This window comes from Canis lupus, chromosome 13, assembly GCF_003254725.2.
Source record: "Canis lupus dingo isolate Sandy chromosome 13, ASM325472v2, whole genome shotgun sequence".
NCBI lineage: Eukaryota > Metazoa > Chordata > Mammalia > Carnivora > Canidae > Canis > Canis lupus.
The window spans coordinates 33257663-33281370 of NC_064255.1; the positions used below are offsets into that span (position 1 = coordinate 33257663).

General features: G+C 39.1%; 1 long non-coding RNA gene across 1 annotated transcript in view; it reads right to left on the minus strand.

Annotated features, from left to right (window-relative positions):
- The window catches only part of LOC112662356 (uncharacterized), a 37572-nt gene extending 14629 nt beyond the window's left edge, over positions 1–22943 (minus strand). Inside the window, exon 1 of the long non-coding RNA XR_003138448.3 lies at positions 22773–22943. This is a non-coding gene — a long non-coding RNA (uncharacterized LOC112662356). The remainder of the gene's footprint in view (positions 1–22772) is intronic.
- Between the last annotated feature and the right edge of the window lie 765 nt (positions 22944–23708).

Consider the following 23708-nt stretch of genomic DNA (forward strand, 5'->3'; position numbering starts at 1 on the left):
GCCCTGGGCCAAAGGCAGGCGCCAAACCGCTGCGCCACCCAGGGATCCCAACAAATATTTTTTGAATAAAAAGAAACAAGACAAAGCAAATAAAATAAACAGTGCCATCTTCCTTTGACCTTCCTGGAACTTCCTGGAGCCTCATCAGACTGGGTTAAAAGCAAAGAACGGAGCTCTCGGAGCAATTCTGTGTGGGAGATAGACAGCCTCCACAAGGAAATATAAAAGAGGCTGAATAGAGGCATGTACAAAATTTCATAGTAGAGAGAAGTGACAGGGAGACACCTGCCTGTGGTTGCCAGGGAAGACCATTTTATAAAGGACAAATGAAGCAAAGAAAAGACAAAATTTCCCCTGTGTCTCAGAACCAGCTGATTCTGGGGGACTCAGGATTAACCCAGATAGTATGATTCAAGCCATTCATGAGTGAGTAATCCCTACTGTAGAGTACTATCACTCTATGGATGCCCAAATTGGTCTGCTGGATGCCAGAAGAAAATATTAAAATTTTCATTTATATTTTTCTCAGTTTTAAAAATTAAAATATTTAATACGTTCATATATGTGAATACATATAGCAATACCTTAAGATATATGTAATTTTAATTTAAATACATATACCTCCAGCATGATGCATGTTCATCGTTTTAAGCTTGCATGTATTTAAATTTTTTTAATGGTAACTGAATTAAGCCATAATTGCATGCCCTATGGTGTCTCAAAGTGTGAACCAATTGCTACAGCCTTAAATCAAGAACACAAAAATAAAAGCAACACTTCTCTGAGTTGGAATAAATGTTCAATTACTTTGAGTAGCTTTCAAATCAATAGTCAAGAGGCATCATTATTTCAAAAGCTATTAGTTCCTATAGATTAAATTGTATCTAACACTCACCACCCCCAACCCCATTAAAATACCAGCACATTTTATGCCATTCTCTCAGCTTTCTTGGGGGCTCCATTAACACCATGAGAAACTCAACGCTGTGAATTGGCAAGTAATTAAATGGAGCATATGATGAGCTTCTGAAGCCCTCCTTCTATTTGGAGGAAACCCAAGTGTCTTACCTGAGTCAAGTGTCTAAGGATTTTCATCATCTGAAGACCTGAGTCTCAGCACAGGGCAGATTGCGTTATATTGCTGATGGGGAAAATAACAGGAAATGTTCCTTTCAAGAGGGACAAAGTGAAGTCCCCTGGCAAGGCTAAGCCTTCGCAGCTGGTTAGAGCCAAGTCAATGCACTTTCTTTCAAGAAACTGCTACTAAGCACTTATAATGTGTCAGCCTCTGTAGAAAGTAAAGTTATTTCTTATTTGACAAATATCCTGCCCTGAGGGCCTCATATTCTAGTAGAACAGACATATAAACAGATACATTCATAATGCTGTCATAAACCCGCGAATGAATCAGTGCACAAGGTGTATAACTTTGCTCCAATTCTTCAAACTTGACCTACACATTTCCCAAAACTGTCCCACTGTGCTGGCATATAAATACCACCAGAGGACCACAGGAACTGTTTTGTATGATTGCCTCAGATCATTCAGCATTTGCTCTATAGTTTTCATTGAAAAAAAATTCAATTTCAATTGAAAAATACACGTAAAATTACAGAGAATAATATGACACTAGTCCTTGTCTACATCTCCAAAAATCAATCACTGTTAGAATCTAGTCATTGTCTATTTTTATGTTAAAGAAAAGTAAGTTTCATAAAAATGATGCATGATTATAAAAAAGTTTACATGCATAAGAACAAAGGCAACAAAATATCACTGCCAGGCTCACTACCTGAAGGTAACCATCAGAAGCACTAGGCGCCAGCATGGTTAGCGCCTTTCAGTAAGTCCACACCAATATGGAGGCACATGTGTGAGTATGATGAAAGAGAGCAATATTTTATAAAGTTGGGATTATTCTACTCCATACTACCTTGTTTGTGTCCCTCAGTCACCAATTAATTCATGTTCCTTTCCTTGTCTGATTTTTGTTTCTAAATAATTTAGAAATAACTGGTCTGTATTTTGTTTACTCCCTCGGAATTTTGTAGGAGATTTGTTATATATTTTCAGTTTTCTACTTCATTTGTCCTTTACCTGATTTTCCTGGCTTTTATCTATGTAATATTTCTCTTTCTCTCTCTTCATATACATATCATGTACGCCTTCTAGTTTGGGTTAATTGATGTGGCTCCTTTTACTTGGCAGTTTATAGATTTCTCTTTAGCTTATGCCATTCATTCTTTAATATCGACTGGATAACTCTAATGAACTGAGCACTGTGCTCTAAGTCTTGTTTCCTGTTCTCCATGGGGAAGAACAGTAAACAAGTAAACAGAAAAACAAATTTAATACAAGTACATATGAAGGAAGCAAACAACGGACTAAGGAGAGAACTGAGTAGAGAATTCTCTGAGGTATTTTAGATAAGGTGAGCAGGAGCTGCTTCCCTGTAGAATGAGTTAACCCACAACTTAAAGAATGACAAGCCCAGCACTAGGATAGCACCCAACATATAGTAGCTATTTAAGAATATGTGTTGAATGAATGAGTACATTAATATGAATGTTACAGAGAAGAACATTTAAGAAGAGGGGGATCTAAGTGCCCAGACCATTTCAAAATATCTGGGCTCAGATATTTTTTTAATTCACTCTCCTCTCTAGTTTTGAAATATAATTAAGATGATAATGATAAAGACTCCTATTATCTTTATAGCTATCATGTACCAACACTGTAGAACAGGTACTAGATCAATCACTTTATATCAGTATCTCAATTAACTTTCACAAAATCATAAAGTAATAATTTGTGTGTGTGAAGCATTAAGTTTTTCTTTTTCCACGTCAGGAAACTGCAGCTTAAAGTTTAATTGAATTAGCTAAAGCTACTAAGCCATGGGACAGGACTTGAAACTGAATGCAGGCCCATCCTTCTGCAAGTCAAGAATCTACATCTGGAGTGCTCTTATGTGATCCACCATTGTGTCGGTCTAAATACCATGGAGAATAGCAGGTGTGAGTAATCTCTACACCCCTTCAAGATTGGGTTAAGACTTTTGATCAAAGTTAGTGAGGTAGGGTAGGTTAGAGACCCCATTAATGGGGCCAATTATACCTGGATTCAAATTCAGATCCAGGTATTGGCTGGGTATATAACCTTAAGCAAATAACCCAAAGTCACTTGGGTTTCAACACCTCCATCACGGAGATAATAGCACATTAATTCTCAGGATTAAGTGACACAATGCTAGCATATCACTGAGCACTGCACTCCACAGAGGGTGATGGTTCAAATGTAGGGGGTCAAGTGACCCCAGGCAAGGAATCAATGGCCTGCATACAGAGAAGGGGTCTGGGTAACCTCTTAGAAGAAGTGACAGATGAGCTGGGATTTGAAGGACAGATGGTAAAAATATTCCGGTAGAGGGAATGCTGTGCACAAAGACAGGGCATAAACTCATTATCTGAAAACTGCGTATTGACATTCAGTTCCTCTACATTTCCTTACAGCAACGTGTGGGCCCAGGAACACTGTTTTCACTTACAGAGATTCAGATGGTCCTCCCGAAACAGTGTTCATGATGACAAGGATTATAATGAAAACACGCCCAGAAAAGAAGGAAAAGGATCTCCTCGAATCCTTGCTTACTTCATTTTCTAAACCAACTGGGCTTGGAAAGATTTATTTTTGGCTATTTTTTTCTAAGTGCCAAAATGTCTTCCTACATTTATTGTCCAGAGTGTAAGTCCTCCTAGGCAGGGAGTTTTCGAGATTATGATATTCACTGAATGCTGAATGCTAACAATTGCATTCTTCCTTTCTCAGTATTTAGAGATCCAGCTGGGCCCAGAGCCCTAAGCATGAAGCTACCATACAGAAGCTGGGTTGGGTGGTATTTCCAGAAAGGAGTGCCAGCTGAAGTATTGAAAGCGTCTGTGAAGAATCCTGGTGCTTTGCTATTTCCAGCTGAATTTAGCAGCCTTGAGAAATTAGAGGAGATTTCATTAGCATTTTATTCCTCTATGTTCACCAGCACCATTTGGTAGGAATGAAATTTAAATCTTGCCAGCTTTTATCTTTGTTAGAATCATTAACCACTTTCATATGGGTGAAATTATTAAAAAGGAAAAGGAGTAACTCTTGCAGACAGCCTCATGGGCATCACCATATTGCTCATCCTCCCGGTGGTGAAAGCAAGAGTTACTGCTGTCCCTGTTTGCAAAGAGATTGAAAGCACATAGAGGTGAAGCAGCTTGCCTGAAGGCACACAGCTAAAAAGTTACCATGACTGAATACTAGCTTTCCCTAAAAATTAAAGCCCAGTTTCAAAACAAGTCATCATAGATTGGCTCCAGTTAGATCATTAAATATGTGGTCTTTATTTCTAACAAATTCTATCCAACACACATACAGACAAATGCATTGATAGATAAAAAAAAAAATAGAAGCTCATTCATTGTTTGGTTTTTTGTTTTGTTTTGTTTTGTTTTTTGGGGGTTTTTTTGGTACACATTACACCATCATGCATAACAGAATCTGGAATAGCACGCATTAAAAATTGCACGCATTTTTGAAGGAAAAGAGAAGAATATAAAGGCTAAAATCTATTGTTTAAATAATGGTAGCTGGGGCAAGGAAATCAATTATTCAAAAACTCTAGTACATGGGAAATGACTAAAACGCATTAACTTTATTTGAGAGCATTCTGGTATTCAGAGTAAAAACAGAAGCAAATTGCATTTTACCACTCATTATTTAATAAAAAATTGAGCATCGGTTTGCCAGGAAAGATGAATGCGTTTGGAGTTCCTACTTTATAACATTTGGTGTGGATTTGTACAAGATTATTATGCAATCCATCGTGCGCTGCTGGGAGCAGCAGTGATTCCCAGCATTTACAAATCACATGCATTACCTCCAGTTGCATTATGATAGCCTCCCAATTGTGCTATCTGATTGGAGGAAGCTCTGTTTGAAGGCCAAACAAATCTCTCCACCCTTGTTTCTAACAGTCACTTCAGATGAATTTGCAGCCATCTCCCCTGACACAGCCTCACCTCCACCACCAGGTCCTCTGGTGTATGCTATCACGCTTGTCCTACATTTCCTCTGCACACATCTGCCATGATGCTGTTAAGATTCTCCTCTTTGCCTGCTTTTATGATTTCCCTCCTACCTTTTCTCAGTATAAGCCTGACATGACTTCAAGTCTGGTTAGTTTATGATGGGACCAAAAGGAATCAATCACCCTCCTTCCAAAGTCAAAACTTCTAATGATTGTGTTGGATGATAGCCACCTGCCCATATCCTGGTAGGTCTCACCAGATATGGGTGTACGTTTCACAGAACAGCGCATGGAGCTAATACTTTTTTTGAACTTTTCCCAGTAATGCCACCCATGAGTGTGATGTCAGTGGAGGCCAGCAGTGAGTAGGTGGGTGCGGGTGTGAAGTCAAGCAGACAGGACTCTGACGGTTACAAGAGGTCACATTTCCTCCTAGAGGAGGAGGTGTCTTAGAGTGGAGAGCAAGCCTCCTACCTTTCAACTTGGCTGGTTATATCAGTCTCTTGTTCAATATGCTTGTATGTCCCTTTCTCTAAGGGTAAACACCAAAATGCTCACACAACATGGAAACTCTAGCATAACTTGCACTCTCTTCCTTTATAGCCCTATGTTCCCCCTTCTCCCTTTCTGCTCAGCCACAGTAGCTCTATTTTATTTTCCTTCAAAATGCAATGCATCCTGCTGCCTCAGGGGCTTTGCACAAGCTGCTGCTGCTCTGAGTCCTTGGTGAGATTCTCTATTTCATCCAGGTTTCAGGTCTCAAGAATCACCTCCAGCATCACTTCTTTAAGGAAATTGTGCCAACCCAACAAGGTCCTGCCTCACCTTACATTCTCTCTTAGCATTCTGTATCTTTGTAGCATTCATCATCAATTATAATCATATATTATTTGGATAGCTGTTTTTCAGTTACTGCTTTCCCCAGCACTCCAAACTTCAGGAAGCTAGAGTTTATGTTTCTTTTAAACTTAACATTTTATCCCTGGAAACTAGTATAAAAAAGACACTTAAAAATGTTTTGTTGTTGTTGTTGTTGTTGTTGTTTTTTAATAAATGATAGAGGTGCTTGTGTGGTTCAGTTGGTTGAGGTCATGATCCCAGGGTCATGGGATCAAGCCCTATTGGGCTTCCTGGTCATCCTGGAAGCCTGCTTCTCCCTCTCCCTCTGCCGCTCACCCTGCTTATGCTCTCTATCTCTGTCAAATAAATAAATAAAAATAAATAATTAAAATAAATAAATGAATAAGTGAAGTCACTCCTAAGAGGACAATATTAGAAGTTATTAAGGGTTCAGGTGAACTGACACACGTGGAAACCCCTTGGAAAGATGCAAAATCCCAATCATAATAACTTAAATCAAGTTCTGGATCTTCCCCTTAATTGATTAATTAATTCATTTTTTAAAGATTATTTATTTATATGTTTATTTATTTATTTATTTGCGGGAGAGCAAGAGCACAAGCCGAGAGGAGAGTCAGGGGGAGAGGGAGAAGCAGACTCCCCACTAAGCAGGGTGCCCAACTCAGGGCTCCATACAAGGACCCCAAGATCATGACCTGAGCTGAAGACAGACCCTTAACAGACTAAGCCACCCAGGTGGCCTTGGATCTTTCACTAATTTAAATAAGTGAATACTCCCATGCCATCATCTTAAAGTCTATGTTAAAATGTCAGGATCATTAAATAGCACCACTCCTTTCACACATAGGCATTCAATAAACATTCATTGAATGCTAAGTGAATGAATGTATGAAAATCTACTAAAATATCTATAATAAAAGATGAGGGTCAGGGATATACTGATGATGCTAATGGAACATGGTAGAGGAAGAAAACAAAAAATGAAATGGAGAGGGAAGAAAGATCATATTAACAGAGAAAACACTGCAGTGTTTCCTTATTCCTTTATTAGAGGATATGGACTTTAATGGCAGACTTCAGAACCCAAGAATCTCAGCAAGGAGCTTAAAATATATGTGATTGGGATGTTTCCCAAACTTGAAATCTTAATGGAGAGAAAGAAAAGTTTCCAGATTTCCTCTTAGATATCTCACTTGCAATTTCAGCATGATCTAGGGATTCTGTATTATTGACCTTGGCCCAAGGTTACTTTGATGATGGGCCATCTTGGAAAATGCCTGTTTGGAAGATGATTGTCTTGGGATAGGACTGAGCCCTGTAGCCACCTAGATGAGGTGGGTGTCTGCAAATGGGAATGTGGGCAGCATGTGTCCATCTGGTGTCCATATGGAGAGATTGATTTGAAAGTCCTCGAGGTGTCCAGATGTAAAGCAGAGTCCATTCAAATGCCTACATTACATGCTCAATTCTATATGACTGAATGTTCAACATTGGGAAGTTATAAAAATTATTCTGAACACCTATTACCTACACAGTGGCACCAAGTAGTAATACCTATTTCTCAAAACTGTTTTAAACACTAACTAAATTAACCCCCACCAATCACCCAGGACATTATCTATTATCAGATAATAGATACTCTAAATGGCAGCAAAGAGAGAGAGGAGAAACAATAGGGGAAGGAAAATGAACAGAAGTGAAAGAGAAATATTTGCTTTTATTCTCTAATTCAGTATAATTCAATAAAATTATTTTTTTAGAAATTAAGTAATGATGAAGATAGTATAATCCAACTAGATGCCAATGAATAATTTGAGCTATACGTTTATTTATATATTCAAGCTCCATGCCAGCCTGCAGACGTCTATTGATTTCCCTCTTCTGAAATAGATGGTTTTGTTTAGCTCTGAAAAAGTGAACAATTTTCCTGACACCAACTGCTTGTTTAATAGTTTTGGAATAATCTATATTTCATTAAGATGATGACTTATTACGCCCAACCTTCTGCTGCCTTGCAAACTATTGATTTAAGGCAGTTTAGCACTTGTATAGCATCTAATAAATTGGTCCCAATTGGCTGTGCTGTGTTATATACTCATCCCTCACTGTATAACATTGGCCTGGCATATTTTAGAACACATCCATAGATTTGTTTTCTCGACAAGATCCGTCCCCTTCAAATCCTTCCACTGAAAGAGTCGCTGCTTTTTTTTTTTATAATTCACATAAAACTTTTAGATAAGTAGAGGGCACCACAATCAATATTCATACTGTGATTTATTGGAGGAGGAAATATTCCAGTAAATCCTCCTTGTAAATCCAGTGTGCAAAGTAGTTAGTACAGTAATCCATCTCCTGGATATTCTAAACGGGGCATTAATGGCCTTGAAAGGTAGAGTGGCTGTGAATCACCTGCTCATGATGCAGATAGTTAGCAGCTTTATTAGCTCACATGCTTCACACTCAGCTCTGCCTTCTACCAGCGTCCCCTCCTACCAGGCCCTAGAGTGTTCATCTTAACTCAGCAGTTCCTTTTCTCCAAACTTTCACCACATGTACTATTGGGCATTCCAGTTCTCTTTCTGATGGAGGCAATCTCCACCTACAAATCACAGAGGACACTAAATGAAATTTTGAAGTGATTTCCTATTTCCTCATTTTTCCTCTTCAGGATTAGTTTTTCACCACGGATTTTTCTCTCTTCTTCAAATGTCAACGTATGAGAATGAGGTTGGCACACTTTGGTACCTCACATGACATTCCTCCTAAGGTCTCTAGAATCATGGCATTTGCAAAGTTGTAGGTTGTAGGGACATGGCAACAGGTATGCAAACTGCCTTAAGAGGTCTTAGGTGATGTCACAGATGTAAAATTTGAATAAGGTCTTTTAAAAATGATAGGAAAGTCCTTGGCAGGAAAGTGAGTATTTCAAATTAATACAAACTTAACTATTTGGGAACATAACATGGCACAGTGACTTCTAAGAACTGTAATTAGTTCAGTACAGTTAGAGCATAGGAAACACAAATATCAATGGTAGGAGACAAGTGCAAAAAAAGGCACTATGGGAAATCCCAGGGCTACGTACTCAATAACCATTTGCTGAGAGAACAAATATATGAACTAACTAATCATTCCATCAAGCAATAAATCAATGAATAAACACTTTCTCTTTTGCCATTCTCCTGGGTACATTCTCCTTTATAGACATCGTGTCTTTTGTGTCGTTTTTGCTAATCAATACCTCATTTTTATTCTTCTTACCATAACATTTTAAAAAGAAGTCAGAATAATTGTTTTACCCCTTCAAAGGGGTAATTCTTTTTGATACAGAATTAAGGTTCTTCTCTATTTCTTTTAAACCATCTGACAGCTTTTATGTTCTTGAAGGTGATAATAATTGAGTCAGAAATACTGTTACACTTATTTCCAACCCTTTACACTTTATATTTGATAAATAGAGCCATCAGCTGGTCCATTTCTTGTATTAATCCAAGAATCCATCTGTTTGAATGGAGGCACGAAAGACAGTACTGTGAAAACCAGATGGCCTAGTTTGTCCTGACACTCAAAAGCAGGAGGATCCTAGAAGCCTAGTATAAGGACTTTCTGCTTTTTCATCCCAGCTGGGGGAGAGGGGGAAGTACCAGTTCCCATAATGAAGCTGTGCAATCAGAGATTCCTACTCTGAAGCCATTCGGCAGAAAAAAATATTATGAAGAAAATATAATACCTAGCATTTTTGCTCTCTTTTATATCAATATTTTATGTGAGGAGAAGATGCAGGCAAAGAAGTCCTATGACAGAGAAACTATTTGTTTAGAGAAACTTTTCAAAATGGCCTCTGAAAAAGAAATAACATCCTTGAGAATACTGGAATCTTTCTAATGGATTAACATCCCGAGTTGCAATGTCTCAGGGGAATTTACCCATTAATGATGAATCATTTCAACTTTACTGCAAATTCCTTGTCATGTTAGTATGAGATTTAGGTTGAGCAGACTCCCAGGAAAATGTCTACCAGGACCCCCAGCTTATTGCCTTGTCAGCCACACCCTGGCTCTGTTACCATCAGGAGAAGGAAGACAGAAGAGTCACTAAAGCTGACACTAGGTGTTTCAACCCTAAACTCACTTCCTATTTCACTAATTACACCAGGTTGTTGCTATAACTTAAATGATTTATCTGACTGCTACCATGGACCCAGGAACATCTTCTGGTTTGTTCTGCATCCTCTCTAGTTTTGGTAGTTTAATTACTCCTTTCTACTCAGACCCTTGCACATTTTTTGTCAATCAGCCTAATATTAGGGCTAGTGCCAGTATTCAGAACTCACCACAACAGATCCCCTTAGAAGTTTGTATATTAGAAACAAATCCAGATATATCAGGAATCTAATGCTAGATGTTCATTTGAGCTTATTTGTTCTGAAGTGATTGAGATGAATACAGCACGTTGAGTTTAAAAATATCACAAAATCAGGGTGCCTGGCTGGCTCAGTCAGTTAAGTGTCTGAGTCTTGATCAGGCTCAGGTCATGACCTTTGGGTCCTGGATTAGACCCCACATCAGGCTCTGTGCTCAGCACAGAGTCTGCTTGTCCCCTTCTCTCTTCTCTTCCCTTTTGTCTGTCTGTCTGTCTGTCTCTCTCTCAAATGAATAAATTAAAAATCTTTTTTTTTAATCATGAATTCATTATCAGATACAATGTTGAACTTCTCTTCCTTAGCTAAAACAGGGATGTTCTAAACAAACTCTCCTTTGTCATTAAACCTCTGTTGTTTTAATTTTATAAATAATTAATGTTTACACATCTGTAAATTTTTTTTCATAGATTTGTTTGGGCATTGACTTGTTATATATGTATATACATCAAGCACATAATTAATAGCACCTAGGTACCAGACACCATTCTAACTGCATCACAGATTATTTAAACATTTAACATAAAACTTATGAGAAAGACATATTATATGCCCATTTTACAGATGAGGAAATTCAATCATAGATAGCTTAAGTTATTTGCTCAAAGTAAAACAATTAGCATGTGGGAATGTTAAAATTCTGGTTTTAACTCCTGATTCATAACCATGGTAATCAGCCAATAATTGGTAAAAATAATTATTATTATCAAAACAATCATCAGACATAAAGCCATGTGTTCTATTATAAGCCAGTTGCCCATATTAAAGATAATATTGAGGCTCTCTTTTATGTCAATATAATTTATTTTTATTTATTCCTTATGATGAAATTTGAAGTATCACATAGTACAGCACCCAGACTATCTTCTTAGAAAAGTGCTTTTCTGTAACTCCAGGAAGGATTCCAAGATAAAAGGGCTGAATTAAGTTTCAGAGACTGGTCTCAAGGTTTTGACCTTGTTTCAACCACAGCAGCTCTCCTTTTTATCAGCTTTGTGACTTAGGATTTTAATTGTCACAAAATCAAAGTCTTCTAGTAATTTAAAAGCATTTTTGAAAAGCACTATTTTAATCACTTCTTTTCTAAGATTCATGTTATCAGTCTCTTCTGTTCCTCTTGAGAGATAGTTTCTAAACACACTCCACTCTATTAACCTTTCTCAGCCTGTAATCCAGCCTGTCAATATCCTACTGTAAATGGAGATTTCCCAATTATTAGCCTGCACATTTTATGTGTCAGTGTGGCAGGGATTAGAAGAAGTTCTCAATGATTGACTAAAAATTCACCTAAAATAGGTAAAAGAAGGAAACTCAACCACTATTTTACACCTCATACAAAAATAAATTCAAAATAGATCAAAGACTTGAATGTAAGATCTGAAATAATAAAATTCCTAGAAGAAAACATAAGCAGTTATCTCCTTGACATCTATCTTAGCGACATTTTTTTCAGACAGGGCTCTTCAGGTACGGGCAACAAAAACTAAAATAAACAGGTTGGTTTATATTACATTAAAAACCTTTTTTAAAGTGAAGGAAACTATCAACAAAATAAAAAGGAAACCTACTAAATGGCAGAAGATAATTGCAAATCATACATCTGGTAAAGGTTTAATATCCTACATATATAAAGAACTTACACAGCTTAATACCAAAACAATAAACAACTTAATTTTAAAAATGGGCAGAGAAGACCTCTGGGGAAGATGATAGAGTAGATCTACACTCACCTAAGCTCACCTTATCTCATGGATACAACTAGATAACACCCACATCAGTATAAACAACCCAGAAAATGACCCAAAGACGGGAAGAACAAACTCTCCAGAGTAAAATGTAGAGACAAATCCATATAGAAGAGGGTAGGAAGCTAAACTGACCAGTGCAACCATCTATGGGAGGGAGAGATGCTACAGTTGCAAAGAAGGGAGAGAAACAGATCCCACACCAGGCCCCCCAGGCACAAGGAGACCTGCATAGGGAAAACAAATTCCTATAACATTCAGGTTTAAAAACCAGAGGGACCTAATTTCATGAGTTCTCACAATCAATAGGGCTTACCACCTGGAATTTTAAAAAATAAAAATAGGGATCCCTGGGTGGCGCAGCGGTTTGGTGACTGCCTTTGGCCCAGGGTGCGATCCTGGCAACCCAGGATCAAATCCCACATCAGGCTCCCGGTGCATGGAGCCTGCCTCTCCCTCTGCCTATGTCTTTGCCTCTCTCTCTCTCTCTCTCTCTCTCTCTCTCTGTGACTATCATAAAAAAATAAAAAATAAATAAAAAATAAATAAAAAAATAAAAATCAGGAGGCTCAGCTCTGGGAAAGGTGGAAGGTGATAGGAAACTGAGGCCCACCATTAAAGAGACACAGAACCAACAGCCCTACTGAGATACAGCAGAGAAAAACGGCTTGAAAAACACGTGGGACATATGGAAAGGAGATATATTTAATAATCTCAGAGCCTGTGCTGGAGGGGCAGGAATATTTTGGAGAATTCTCTAAGAAAAAAAGAGCTGGTAGACACCATTTCCCCTCCCCTCCCCACCAGCCTAAATACATGGACACCTGTGGGAACCAGCACAGTGCCAATACTCACCACCTAACTTAGTAACAACATGTCTCTATATTCCCCTGAGGACACACCCCCTAGAGCCAGCCCTTGGATCTATGTCTCCTCAAAGAGCAGACCTGTACAAACCTTACTGCTACTGCACATCCTGCCCCCGTGTTCTCCTGCAGATCTGCCCCTTCTCATATACCCTTAGCTGGATCCTATTCAAAGCTGTGCTCCAAGTTTTGACACTAAATCTGACTAGGGCCCCAGCAGTGGACGAGGGGCAGACATCTGGCCTTCCTGCAGGCTCCATTTACCAACCAAAGCTTCCCAGGGAACAACATAGGGAAATCTTCCTGAAGTTTGGTGCTACTGCATCTCTGGCAGATACCAACTCAAGCCCAAATTGTTCCACACCTAGACACATAGTAATAAAATGGAAAAAGTGGTGATAAAGAGAGAATTTGAAAAGCAGAAAAATAAAACAGTTACATACAAGGGAAACCCTTTAAAGCTATCAGTGGATTTTTCAGCAGAAACTTTACAGGCCACAAGAGAATGGCATGATATGTTCATAGTCCTGAAAGAAAAAAGTCTGCAACCAAAAAATTTCCACTTAGCAGGGCTATCATTCATGCTACAAGGAGACACAGTTTCCCAGATAAGTTAAAGTAATTCATGACCACTAAACAAGCCCTACAAGATATTTTAAAGGGGGATTTTTTTAAAAAAATATTTTATTATTTATTACTAGACACACACACATACACACACACACACAGAGGAAGAGACACAGGCAGAGGGAGAAGCAGGCTCCACGTAGGGAGCCCAACATGGGACTCGATCCCGGGTCCCCAGGATCACACCCTGGGCTGCAGGAGGCACTAAACCACTGTGCCACGGGGGCTGCCCTTAACGGGAGATTTTTGAATGGAAAGAAAGACCATAAGAAGGATTAAAAACAGTAGGAAGGTAAAAAGCAGTACAATCAAGTGTGTCTGTAAAAATCAGTCAAAGGATGCACAAAATAAAAGGATTTGAAGTATAAAAACATATACTTAAAATATCGAAAGGAGAAGAGTAAAGAGTGGGTTCAAACTTAAGTGATAATCAACTTAATATAGACTTCAGTATGCAAAAGTTACTATGTATAAACCTAATTGGCACCACAAATCAAAAGCCAGTTATCTATTGCCTTGGTGGCTCAGTTAGTTAAGTGTCTGACTCTTGATTTCAGCTAGGGTCATGATCTCAGGGTTGTGAAACTGAGCCATGCAGTGTGCTCCACGCTGGGTGTGGAGTCTGTTTAAGATTCTCCCTCTGCACCCCCTCCAAACAAACAAACAAAAATGGACAGATAACTTGAATAAACATTTTTCCAAAAAAGATGTACAAATGATCAACAGGCACCTGAAAAAATGCTCAGCAGCACTAATCATCAGAGAAATATAAATCAAAACTACAAGGAGATGTTACCTTATACCTGTCAAACTGACTATTATCCAAAAGACAAAAAAAAAATAATAGTTGGTGAGGACGAGAGGAAAAATGTACCCTGTGTACTGTTGGTGGTGGGATTGCAAACTGGTACAGCTAGTATGGAGGTTCTTCAAAAAATTTAAAAATAGAATACCATAAAATCCAGCAATTCTCCTTCTAAGTATTTATCCAAAGAAAATGGAAGCACAAATTCAAAGAGATATATGCATTCCTGTTTTGTTGTAGAACTTTTTATAATAGCCAAAATATGGAAACAACCTAAGTGTCCATCAATATATGAATGGATAAAGAAGAGACATAAAAGGAAATTTTTCAGCTATGAAAATAATGAAATCTTGCTATTTGCAACAACATGGATGGGCCTAGAGGTTACTATACTAAGTGAAATAAGTCAGAGAAAGTAAGACAAATATTGTATGATTTCACGTATATGTGGAATCTAAATAAACAAGACAAATGAAAAAACAAAACAGAAGCAGATATATAGATACAGAAAATAAACTCATTTACCAGAAGGTTGTGGAAGGGTTGTGGGATGGGTGAAACAGGTGAAGGGGATAAAGGGATACAAATTTCCAATTATAAATAAGTCATGATGATGTAATGCACAGTGTAGGATATATGGTCAATAATACTGTAATAACTTTATACGATGACAGATTTATTTAAAGATTTTATTTATTTATTCATGAGAGACACACAAAGAGAGGCAAAGACACAGGCAGAGGGAGAAGCAGGACCCTCACAGGGAGCCCGATGTGGGACTCGATCCCGGGACTGGGATCACACCCTAAGCCAAAGGCAGATGCTTAACCACTGTGCCACCCAGGCATCCCTGATGACAGATGTTAAGTAGATTTATCACAGGGATCATTTTATAACATAAAATATGAAATCATTCTGATGTACACCTGAAACTAACAGGATATTGCATGCCAATTATACTTTAATAAAAAATCACCTAAAGTATTTATTTTCTAATCCACTTTCTAGCATCACATCCACACATAAAACCACTGGAGATATTCCTAAATATCCAGATAAAATTGGGAAGTACCAAGGACCTCAGCTTTATCCTTGAGCTAACAATGCAGTAATACTTCCCAAATGAGCCTATTAGATTCGCCCTAGCTATAGCAGAGTCATGAACAATGAGAAACACGACTGTCAAATTTTTATAAAGGAAATGGATCATTTAAATTACCTGGAACACAGGATTCATAGGAGGGCTCTTTAGGATTAACATGAGGATCCATAATAGTTGGAACTTGTAATGAATTGGAAATAAAATGAGCACAAAGAGTTGAAATCTTGAAGTTTTGAGAGGATTTAAAAAATACATTTGTATCGTTTTTTCCTCAATATTTGCCTACATAGTTATATTTCTCACTGTTATTTTTTTCATGTGGGTTTGAGTTACTGCTTAGTGTCTTTTCTTTCCAGGCTGCAAAACTCCCTCTAGCATTTGTTGTAGGGCAGATCTGATAGCAACAAAATCTCACTTTTTCTCTGAGAATTTCTGAATTTCTCCTATTTTGAAGACAGTTTTGCCAAATACAGAATTCTTTGGCTGTCAGCAATTTTTCTTTCAGCGATTTGAGTAAGTCTTCCAACTCCCTTCCAGCCCTTGTGATTTCTGATGAGAACCTGCTTGTTCATCTTTTTGAAGATTCCTTGTTCCTTATGAGTTGCTTCTTTCTTGCTGTTTTCAAAGGTCTTTGTCTTTACATTCATTATGTGGAATTTAATTATTATGTGGTTTGCTGTGAATCTCTTTAAATTTATCCTACTTGGAATTTGTTCAGCTTATTGTATAAGTAGACTAATGTTTTCATCTAATTTGAGAAAGGTTTACCAATTGTATCTTCAAATATTTTTTTTTCTCATCCATTTTGTCTCTTCTGGAACTTACTCCATGAGTGTTGACATTTGATGGCATCCTACACATCTTTTAGGTTTACTTTTCTTTACTTCACATAGGACTGTTAAAAGCACCATGACATGGTATGCAGTACCCCTTGGGTGCAGTTCTTGAATAGTTCCTCTTATTCCCTGTTTCCCAAGCAGTTTGTACCACTGAGAAGTCACCACCCCTTGTAGGAATTGTAGACATTTTTGTTATCAATTGGTATTCCCACTCAGCATTGGTCTGATTACTCTAACCAAAGACAGAATTCACCAATAGAGGCTTACAAAGTCTTACCTTGTAGGATATCATCGCCCAGTATGCTCTCTGGTATTGGGGGGATAAAATCCTCCCATTCTTGGTTGGGGTTGAGGGGGTACACAATTTGCAGTGTCAAAGGGACCATAACTTGGGAATGCAAACTGGTGCAGCCACTCTGGAAAACAGTATGGAGTTTTCTCAAAAAGTTACAAAGAGAACTACCCTACAATCCAGCAATTGCACTACTAGGTATTTAAAGGATACAAATATACAGATTCAAAGGGCACATGCACCTCAATGTTTTTAGCAGTATTATCAACAATAGCCAAACTATAAAAAGAGTCCAAATGTCCATCAACTGATGAATATTGCTCAGCCATCAAAAAGTATGAAATCTTGCCATTTGCAATGACGTGGTTAGAGCTAGAGTGTTTTATGCTAAGTGAAATAAGTTAGAGAAAGACAAATACCATATGATTTCATTCGTATGTGGAATTTAGGATATAAAACGGATGAAATGTGTGAAAGAAAAAAGAGAAGGAGAGAGGGAAACACATCATAAGAGACTCAATGATAGAGAACAAACTGAGGGATGATGGAGGGAGATGGGTGGGGGGACGGGCTCCATGAGTGATGGGTATTAAGGAGGGCACTTGTTGTGTTGAGCACTGGGTGTTGTATGTAAGTGATGAATCACTAAATTCTACTCCTGAAACCAATATTACACTATATGTTAGCTAACTAGAATTTAAATTAAAAAAACTTGCATGTGGGGCAGATCTGAACCCTGCTCAGGCTTTAAGGCCCTCCACAGGCTGACCAACACACACAGCATGGGGTGGCTGGTCTAACTTTTCTAGTGGGATTCCCCACATCAGTGAGAACAAACTGCATTTGCTTCCAGGTCACTTTTACCACCTTCTTTACCACAGATTGGAATAGCCTTTTAAGTTTTCAAACTCCAGCTCTCTCTCTGGTCTTTCCCATAGTTCATACCTTGGATTTGTCAGCTTCCCCAGATCAGCAGTGGATTGCCCAACATCATAAATGTTTTGCCTGACAACTGTGCTTAACATACTTATTCACGTTCCATATCTGGTACTGGGGGCAAAAAAGGATCATCTTAGCTTTCATTCCTGAAGTGAATGTGGCCCAATCAGGGACCTAAAAAACAGGGGCATAGATGGCCTGTCTTATTCCCAAATTGCTAAGGATTTGCTGTAACTCCTCTCTAGATTTCCAGGGTTCCATGAGCTCAAGGAGGTCTGCCTCATTGGCCTCAGCTTCCCCCACAGGCTAGAATAATCCATTTAGTAAGACAGTGGATTATTTTAAAACTGTGCTTCCTGCAGGCACTGCCAAAGGGCAGGGTGTGGGGCGACATCGCTCATTTTCTCTGCCTCCTGCCCAGTCAGGAAAATGCCATCACCCCGATCCCATCTCTGCCAACCATGCCTGGATAATCCCTGAATTTGCCAGTTTAATCAATTAGCTCAGCAGATGTAGATTCTCTCATGATAAACATTTCCAGAAGTGGGGAGGCGATCCCACTGGCTGCTTTCCTTTGTATTAGAGGTTCAGTGGTAGAGGTGCTTTGCTCGCTTTATTCCCCAACCCAGTATGCCCTCCTCCTCTTCTCTTACTTTCCCTGGGATTCCACCCCATAGCACTGCCATCAGACCGTGTCACAGTGTCTGGGCCATAAGCCAGGCAGCCTGCACTCTCTTGGTTTTGCCAAAGGGCAGCCAAGGTCCCCACCTGCCTGTCCTTCTCTCCTGCCTGGTCTGCCAGCCGTGGAGCCAGCAGGGCAGTGGCTCTTCCTCCACATGCCCACCAGCCCCCAGTCCCAACCTCTGCTTGGGTGCTGGTGGCCCATGAGCTTGCCCCACAGCAGGTTCACCCCAGCCCCCTACCTCTACCTCCCACCCCCCTAACACTCCCCCCCACTCCCACTCTATGTGCCACACCCTTGCTTTGCAACTTGTTAGGCCCAGGGCTGCCAGGGCATGCTCTATGTCCCCAAGTGCCAAACACACTAGCCACCACTCTTCCCACAGAGCTGTGACCAAGCTGGGGTCCCCAGGATGCCCCTTTCCCAGGGCCCAGGTCCTAGGACCCAACCACTAACTGACTGCCCAATGTTGTCCCAAGGATTCTTGGTAGCTTTCTGGGAAATCCCAACCAGCTGTGCCGTGCAGGGAGGACAGGGAGTGAAGAAGGAAAGGGCAGGCACTCTAGGAGAGGAGATAGATGGGAGAAGCAGGGGGACTTACTTAGGAGGCTGGTCTTAGCTGCAGGACCAGGTGTATCCCTCCTGGCCACGGGATCTTCTGAGATTACAGAGAGGCCTCAGAGGAAACAATCACTTCCATGAGGCTCTCTCAGGGCTGCGCCCTTAGAAATGGCCCCCACTGTGTGAATAGGATGGGGGCAGAGTGTATGTTCCAAGGACAGGGGAGACTCCCATTGCCAACAGCAACTCTGTAGTCAACCTGAGGTCTCTCCCTAACCTCCTGCAACACTTGAGCTATCAGGTTCAGCTTCCACAGAGCCTCAACACTATCAGGAGATTTTAGTCTCTGGTCTTCTCAGGTCTTTGCTGAGCAGGAGCTGACTTCCTAGATTTCTGGAATGTGGTAGAGTTTCTCAAAGTCTTTAGAGACACCTAATTCCCTAGCCTTTCCTCCCAAACATTTTAGTTCCATTGTTGCAGCAGCTGGGATTTGTCCTCCAGGCAATGGCAGCCAAGACAATGCCTGTGTCTTCCACTTCCACAAATGTCCCCTTCCACTTCCCAGAACCTTGAGCAGGAAGCTAGTATTAAGTTAGTCAAAATAATGACAATTCATTGGAGCCAGTCTAACAAAGAGCCACCAGACCCTGAGAATAAATGATAAACTGCCATTCTTTGTGAGTGAGACCTGTTGTCCTCCCTACAGCACAAGGAATTCAAGGGTACCTTTCTGACTGTCCTGAATGAGATTATGCAAGATAGGACTGAAGTATGTTAAGATGCCACAAAGCTCACCGTTCCAAGACCCAGCCTTTTTGATGTTGTGGAACAGAGGGTCCTTGGGGGGGCGGGGGTGAAAGCCTTTGATTCATTTCCAAAGTACAAAAAAAAAAGGTGAATTCTGACTATTTTTCCCCTTATCTTATCATTGCTTTTATGAAAGTGAAGGATGTGCAGCTCCTCAGAGCACCATGTTCACTGGCATCCTCTGGCAGCCATGTCTTGCCAAAGAGCCATAGAAGAGATGAAGACTCACACCAGCGGGGCTGACAGGACATTGACCCTCTGTTCCCTCAGGCAGCAGTAAACTGGCTGTGTCAACAGTCTTCATTCTGGTTTCAATTAATGGATTTTACTCTATGCCTTTAAAGGTCTCGTGTAATTCTCCCCTTATAAAAATAATAGACACTCATTACAGAAAATCTGCAAGATGCACAAATTTGGAAAAGAATAAAACAATTATTCTGGATAGTTAACTATTATCCCTAGCTAAGCACCATTCTTTCTGTAGTTCTGTCTACACAGTCATGGCAGTCTCTAGATATAAGTTGGCACACTGAATAGTTTCATTTTATCTTTGAGATGCATTTAAGTTAACTCTTACATAAGATGCAAGGTCTTGGTTTGTTTTTTCTTTCTGTTTGTAAATGGGTGTCCAGTTGGTCTAGTGTCTTTGCTGAAGAGCCGATCCTTTTCCATCGAGTTGCCTTTGTGCCTTTGCTGAATTTTAGTGGGCTATATTTGGGCTGTGTTATCACTAATATTCAGTAGATGTACTTCTGAGTTCTTTATTTTGTTCCATTGATCTATGCATCCATTCTTCTACCAATACTACATTGTCTTGAATACTGTGAATTTGTAATAATTCTTGAAATAGGGTGGTGTGAGTCCTAAAACTTTGTTGGATCAATATTGCTAATATTTTGTTGAGGATCTTTTCATTTATATCCATGAGAGATATTGGTCTATAATTTTCTTCCTTTGTAAAGTCCTTATCTGGTTGTAGTACTTAGTATTCAGATAATTACGTTCACATAAAATGAATTAAGAAGTGTTTCTTCTACCTTTGTTTTCTGGAATAGTTTGATGAGAGCTGGTATCATTTCTTCCTTAAATTTTTTAATTCTTTGTCCAATTTAATAGGCACAGGTGATTCAGAAGTTTTTCTTTTTGTTTAAGTTTGGGTAGTTCATGTCTTTCAAGGTATTAGCTCATTTTGTCTAATTCATCAATTTTGTGGGCATGGAGTTGTTCATAGCATTCCTTCATTATCTTGTGTAATTATGATTTTCTAATGTTTTTATAATATTTTACTGGGATAATGTATCAAAACAACCCATATAATACTATAATCTCACACTGTTTTCTTTTTCCTGTGTATAGATAGTGCTGTGGTAAGTATTGAAGGGTAACAGAATATGTCATCCCAGAATATGCCACGTCTGCATATGGACTATTTTGAGCTAAAGGCACTTGAAAAACAACAGATCTGAAAAGAGCATTCTAATCTCCTTATTCTTCCAGGAAATAGGAGATGAAAACGCTCATAAATGATACTCTCCCTACACTAGAAGGAAAGTCACACTTCTGTCATCAAGGATGAGAAGTTGAGACCAAGAGAATTCTACAAACAGACCTTGTTGAAATAATTCTTATCTCCCTTAGGACTCCCCACAGAGGTTAGTTGATTTCTCACAATGGCCTTTGTTCAACCTGATAGAAAAGCCATAAGTTGCACCATTTCTTTGGGTCTTCATTCCTTAAGAGGACTCCTGTGCCATGCACAACTCCTAGAAATGTCTCATGTCCCTTGAACTCTCTGGGATAGCAGAAAAAGACTGAGAGGGCAGAAGTAAAATTTTGCTTTCCCTCCAGCATGTTAATACATGCACCGTTTCATGCGTCTATAATATTCCCTTAGGTTAAACTGGAAGAAATATAGATAAAAGTTATGTATATTTCCATTATTATCTTACACTGCATTTCCTATTTCACATCTTCTTACCACACTTCTGTTATCAAGTGTTACAATCCTGAGGGCAATTTTTCTCGGGTCATTCATCCTTGCTTTTATTCAGCACATTTGTTTGATGTTACATTACACTCATTAATAATTAATAGCACAATCAAATTTTTGAACTAGGTTAGTTTTAGGTTTTGAAATGTCCATTGCTGTAAATTTTACTTCCTTTGATTGTTGTTAAGTTTTGACTATCTTTCCAAATAGCATTCTGATTGGGTGCAAATCCAATTTATAAATTATCTATCTGGTAGAATTAATTTTGTATTTTTGTTTTCTTCACTGATTTGTGTTTTATATTTATATAGTATACATGAGCCCTTTTCTTGAATATCTTGGTATTAAATGATTTTAATTTTACTTATAGAATTTCTTTTTTTTTTTTTTAATTTATTTATGATAGTCACAGAAAGAGAGAGAGAGGCAGAGACACAGGCAGAGGGAGAAGCAGGCTCCATGCACTGGGAGCCCGAAGTGGGATTCGATCCTGGGTCTCCAGGATCGCGCCCTGGGCCAAAGGCAGGCGCTAAACCGCTGCGCCACCCAGGGATCCCATACTTATAGAATTTCTAAAAGTGTCTAAATTACAACCCATGAAAATATAAGTTTCAAGCAATGCCATCAAGTGAGATAAAGAAAGTGAAAGTGCTCTGTAAAATATATGGCTATATCAATGTATTATTATTTTTAAAGATTTTATTTATTTATTTGAGAGACAGAAAGAGATCAAGCTGGGAGAGAGGCAGATGGAGAGCAGGAGGGAGAGGCTGACTCCCTGCTGAGCATGGAGCCTAATGTGGGGCTCGATCCCAGGACCCTGAGATCATGACCTGAGCTGGAAGGCAGATGTTTAACCAACTGAGCAACCCAGGTGCCCCTCAATCAATGTATTATTAACATTTATCTCCTGATAATCTGATAGAGTTTAAGTACTTTAGTAGTATCATGCTATAATAAAAAAATAAAAACAAATAGATTAATTTACAGATCCAGGATCTTGGAAGAATAATACAGATCTTCCTTGACTTATGATGAAGTTTTGTCCCAATAAACCGATGGTAAATTGGAAATATTGTAAGTCAAAATGCATGTAATACACCAAACCTACCGAACATCATCACACCTTATATTAGCTTACCTCAGATGCATTGAGAACACTTACTTGAGCCTAAAGTTGGGCAGCATCATCTAACACAAAGCGTATTTTACAATAAAGTGTTGACTACCTCATGTAATTTATTGAATACTGTGCTGAAAGTGACACATGGAAAGTCTATATGGGTACAGAATGGTCATCAGTGTGTCAGTTGTTGCCCTTCGTGATCGCTGGCTGACTGAGTGCTGCCACCCTATGACATCATCTGAGAGGATTGTGAGAGTAGCACACCCTGGATCCCTACCCTGTAAAACGATCCACGTTCCAAATTTCTAGTATGGATTCTACTGAATGCAGATCACTAGGGTAGCATCGTGAAGTATGAAAATCTAATTGAACCATCATTAAGTCAAGGATTGTCTGTGATTAAACCAGAGAATCTAATCCTAAAAGGACATTCATTAACTAATATTCTTTTGGAGGAAAAAAAAAAAAAACAGCATTTGCAGTGGAACATAAAAGTAGGTCCTAAAAAGACATAAGGAATCCATATTTAATACAAACAAGCTCCTAATTATAAGAAGGAACTGCTTTGAGCTTTAAAAAGCATCTCTTAGATAGTAGGATGGAATGGGTTGTACCTGAAATTGATGGTATAAATTTACCGAGTAGGAAGTAAGTTTTGAGCAGGAACTTCTGTTTCTTTCTTCAACTTTGTTTTTGTTTGTTTGTTTGTTTTTGGATTTTATTTATTTATTCATGAGAGTCACAGAGAGGGAGAGAGAGGCAAAGACACAGGCAGAGGGAGAAGCAGGCTCCATGCAGGGAGCCGGAAGTGGGACTCGATCCTGGGTCTCCGGGATCACTCCCTGGGCTGAAGGCGGCACTAAACCGCTGAGCCACCCGGGCTTCCCTCTTTCTTCAACTTTGAAAATCATTCTCAAATGCATAATATTCTTTCTTGTCCATTAACACACCAAAACAAACTTAGTTGAGTTGAGA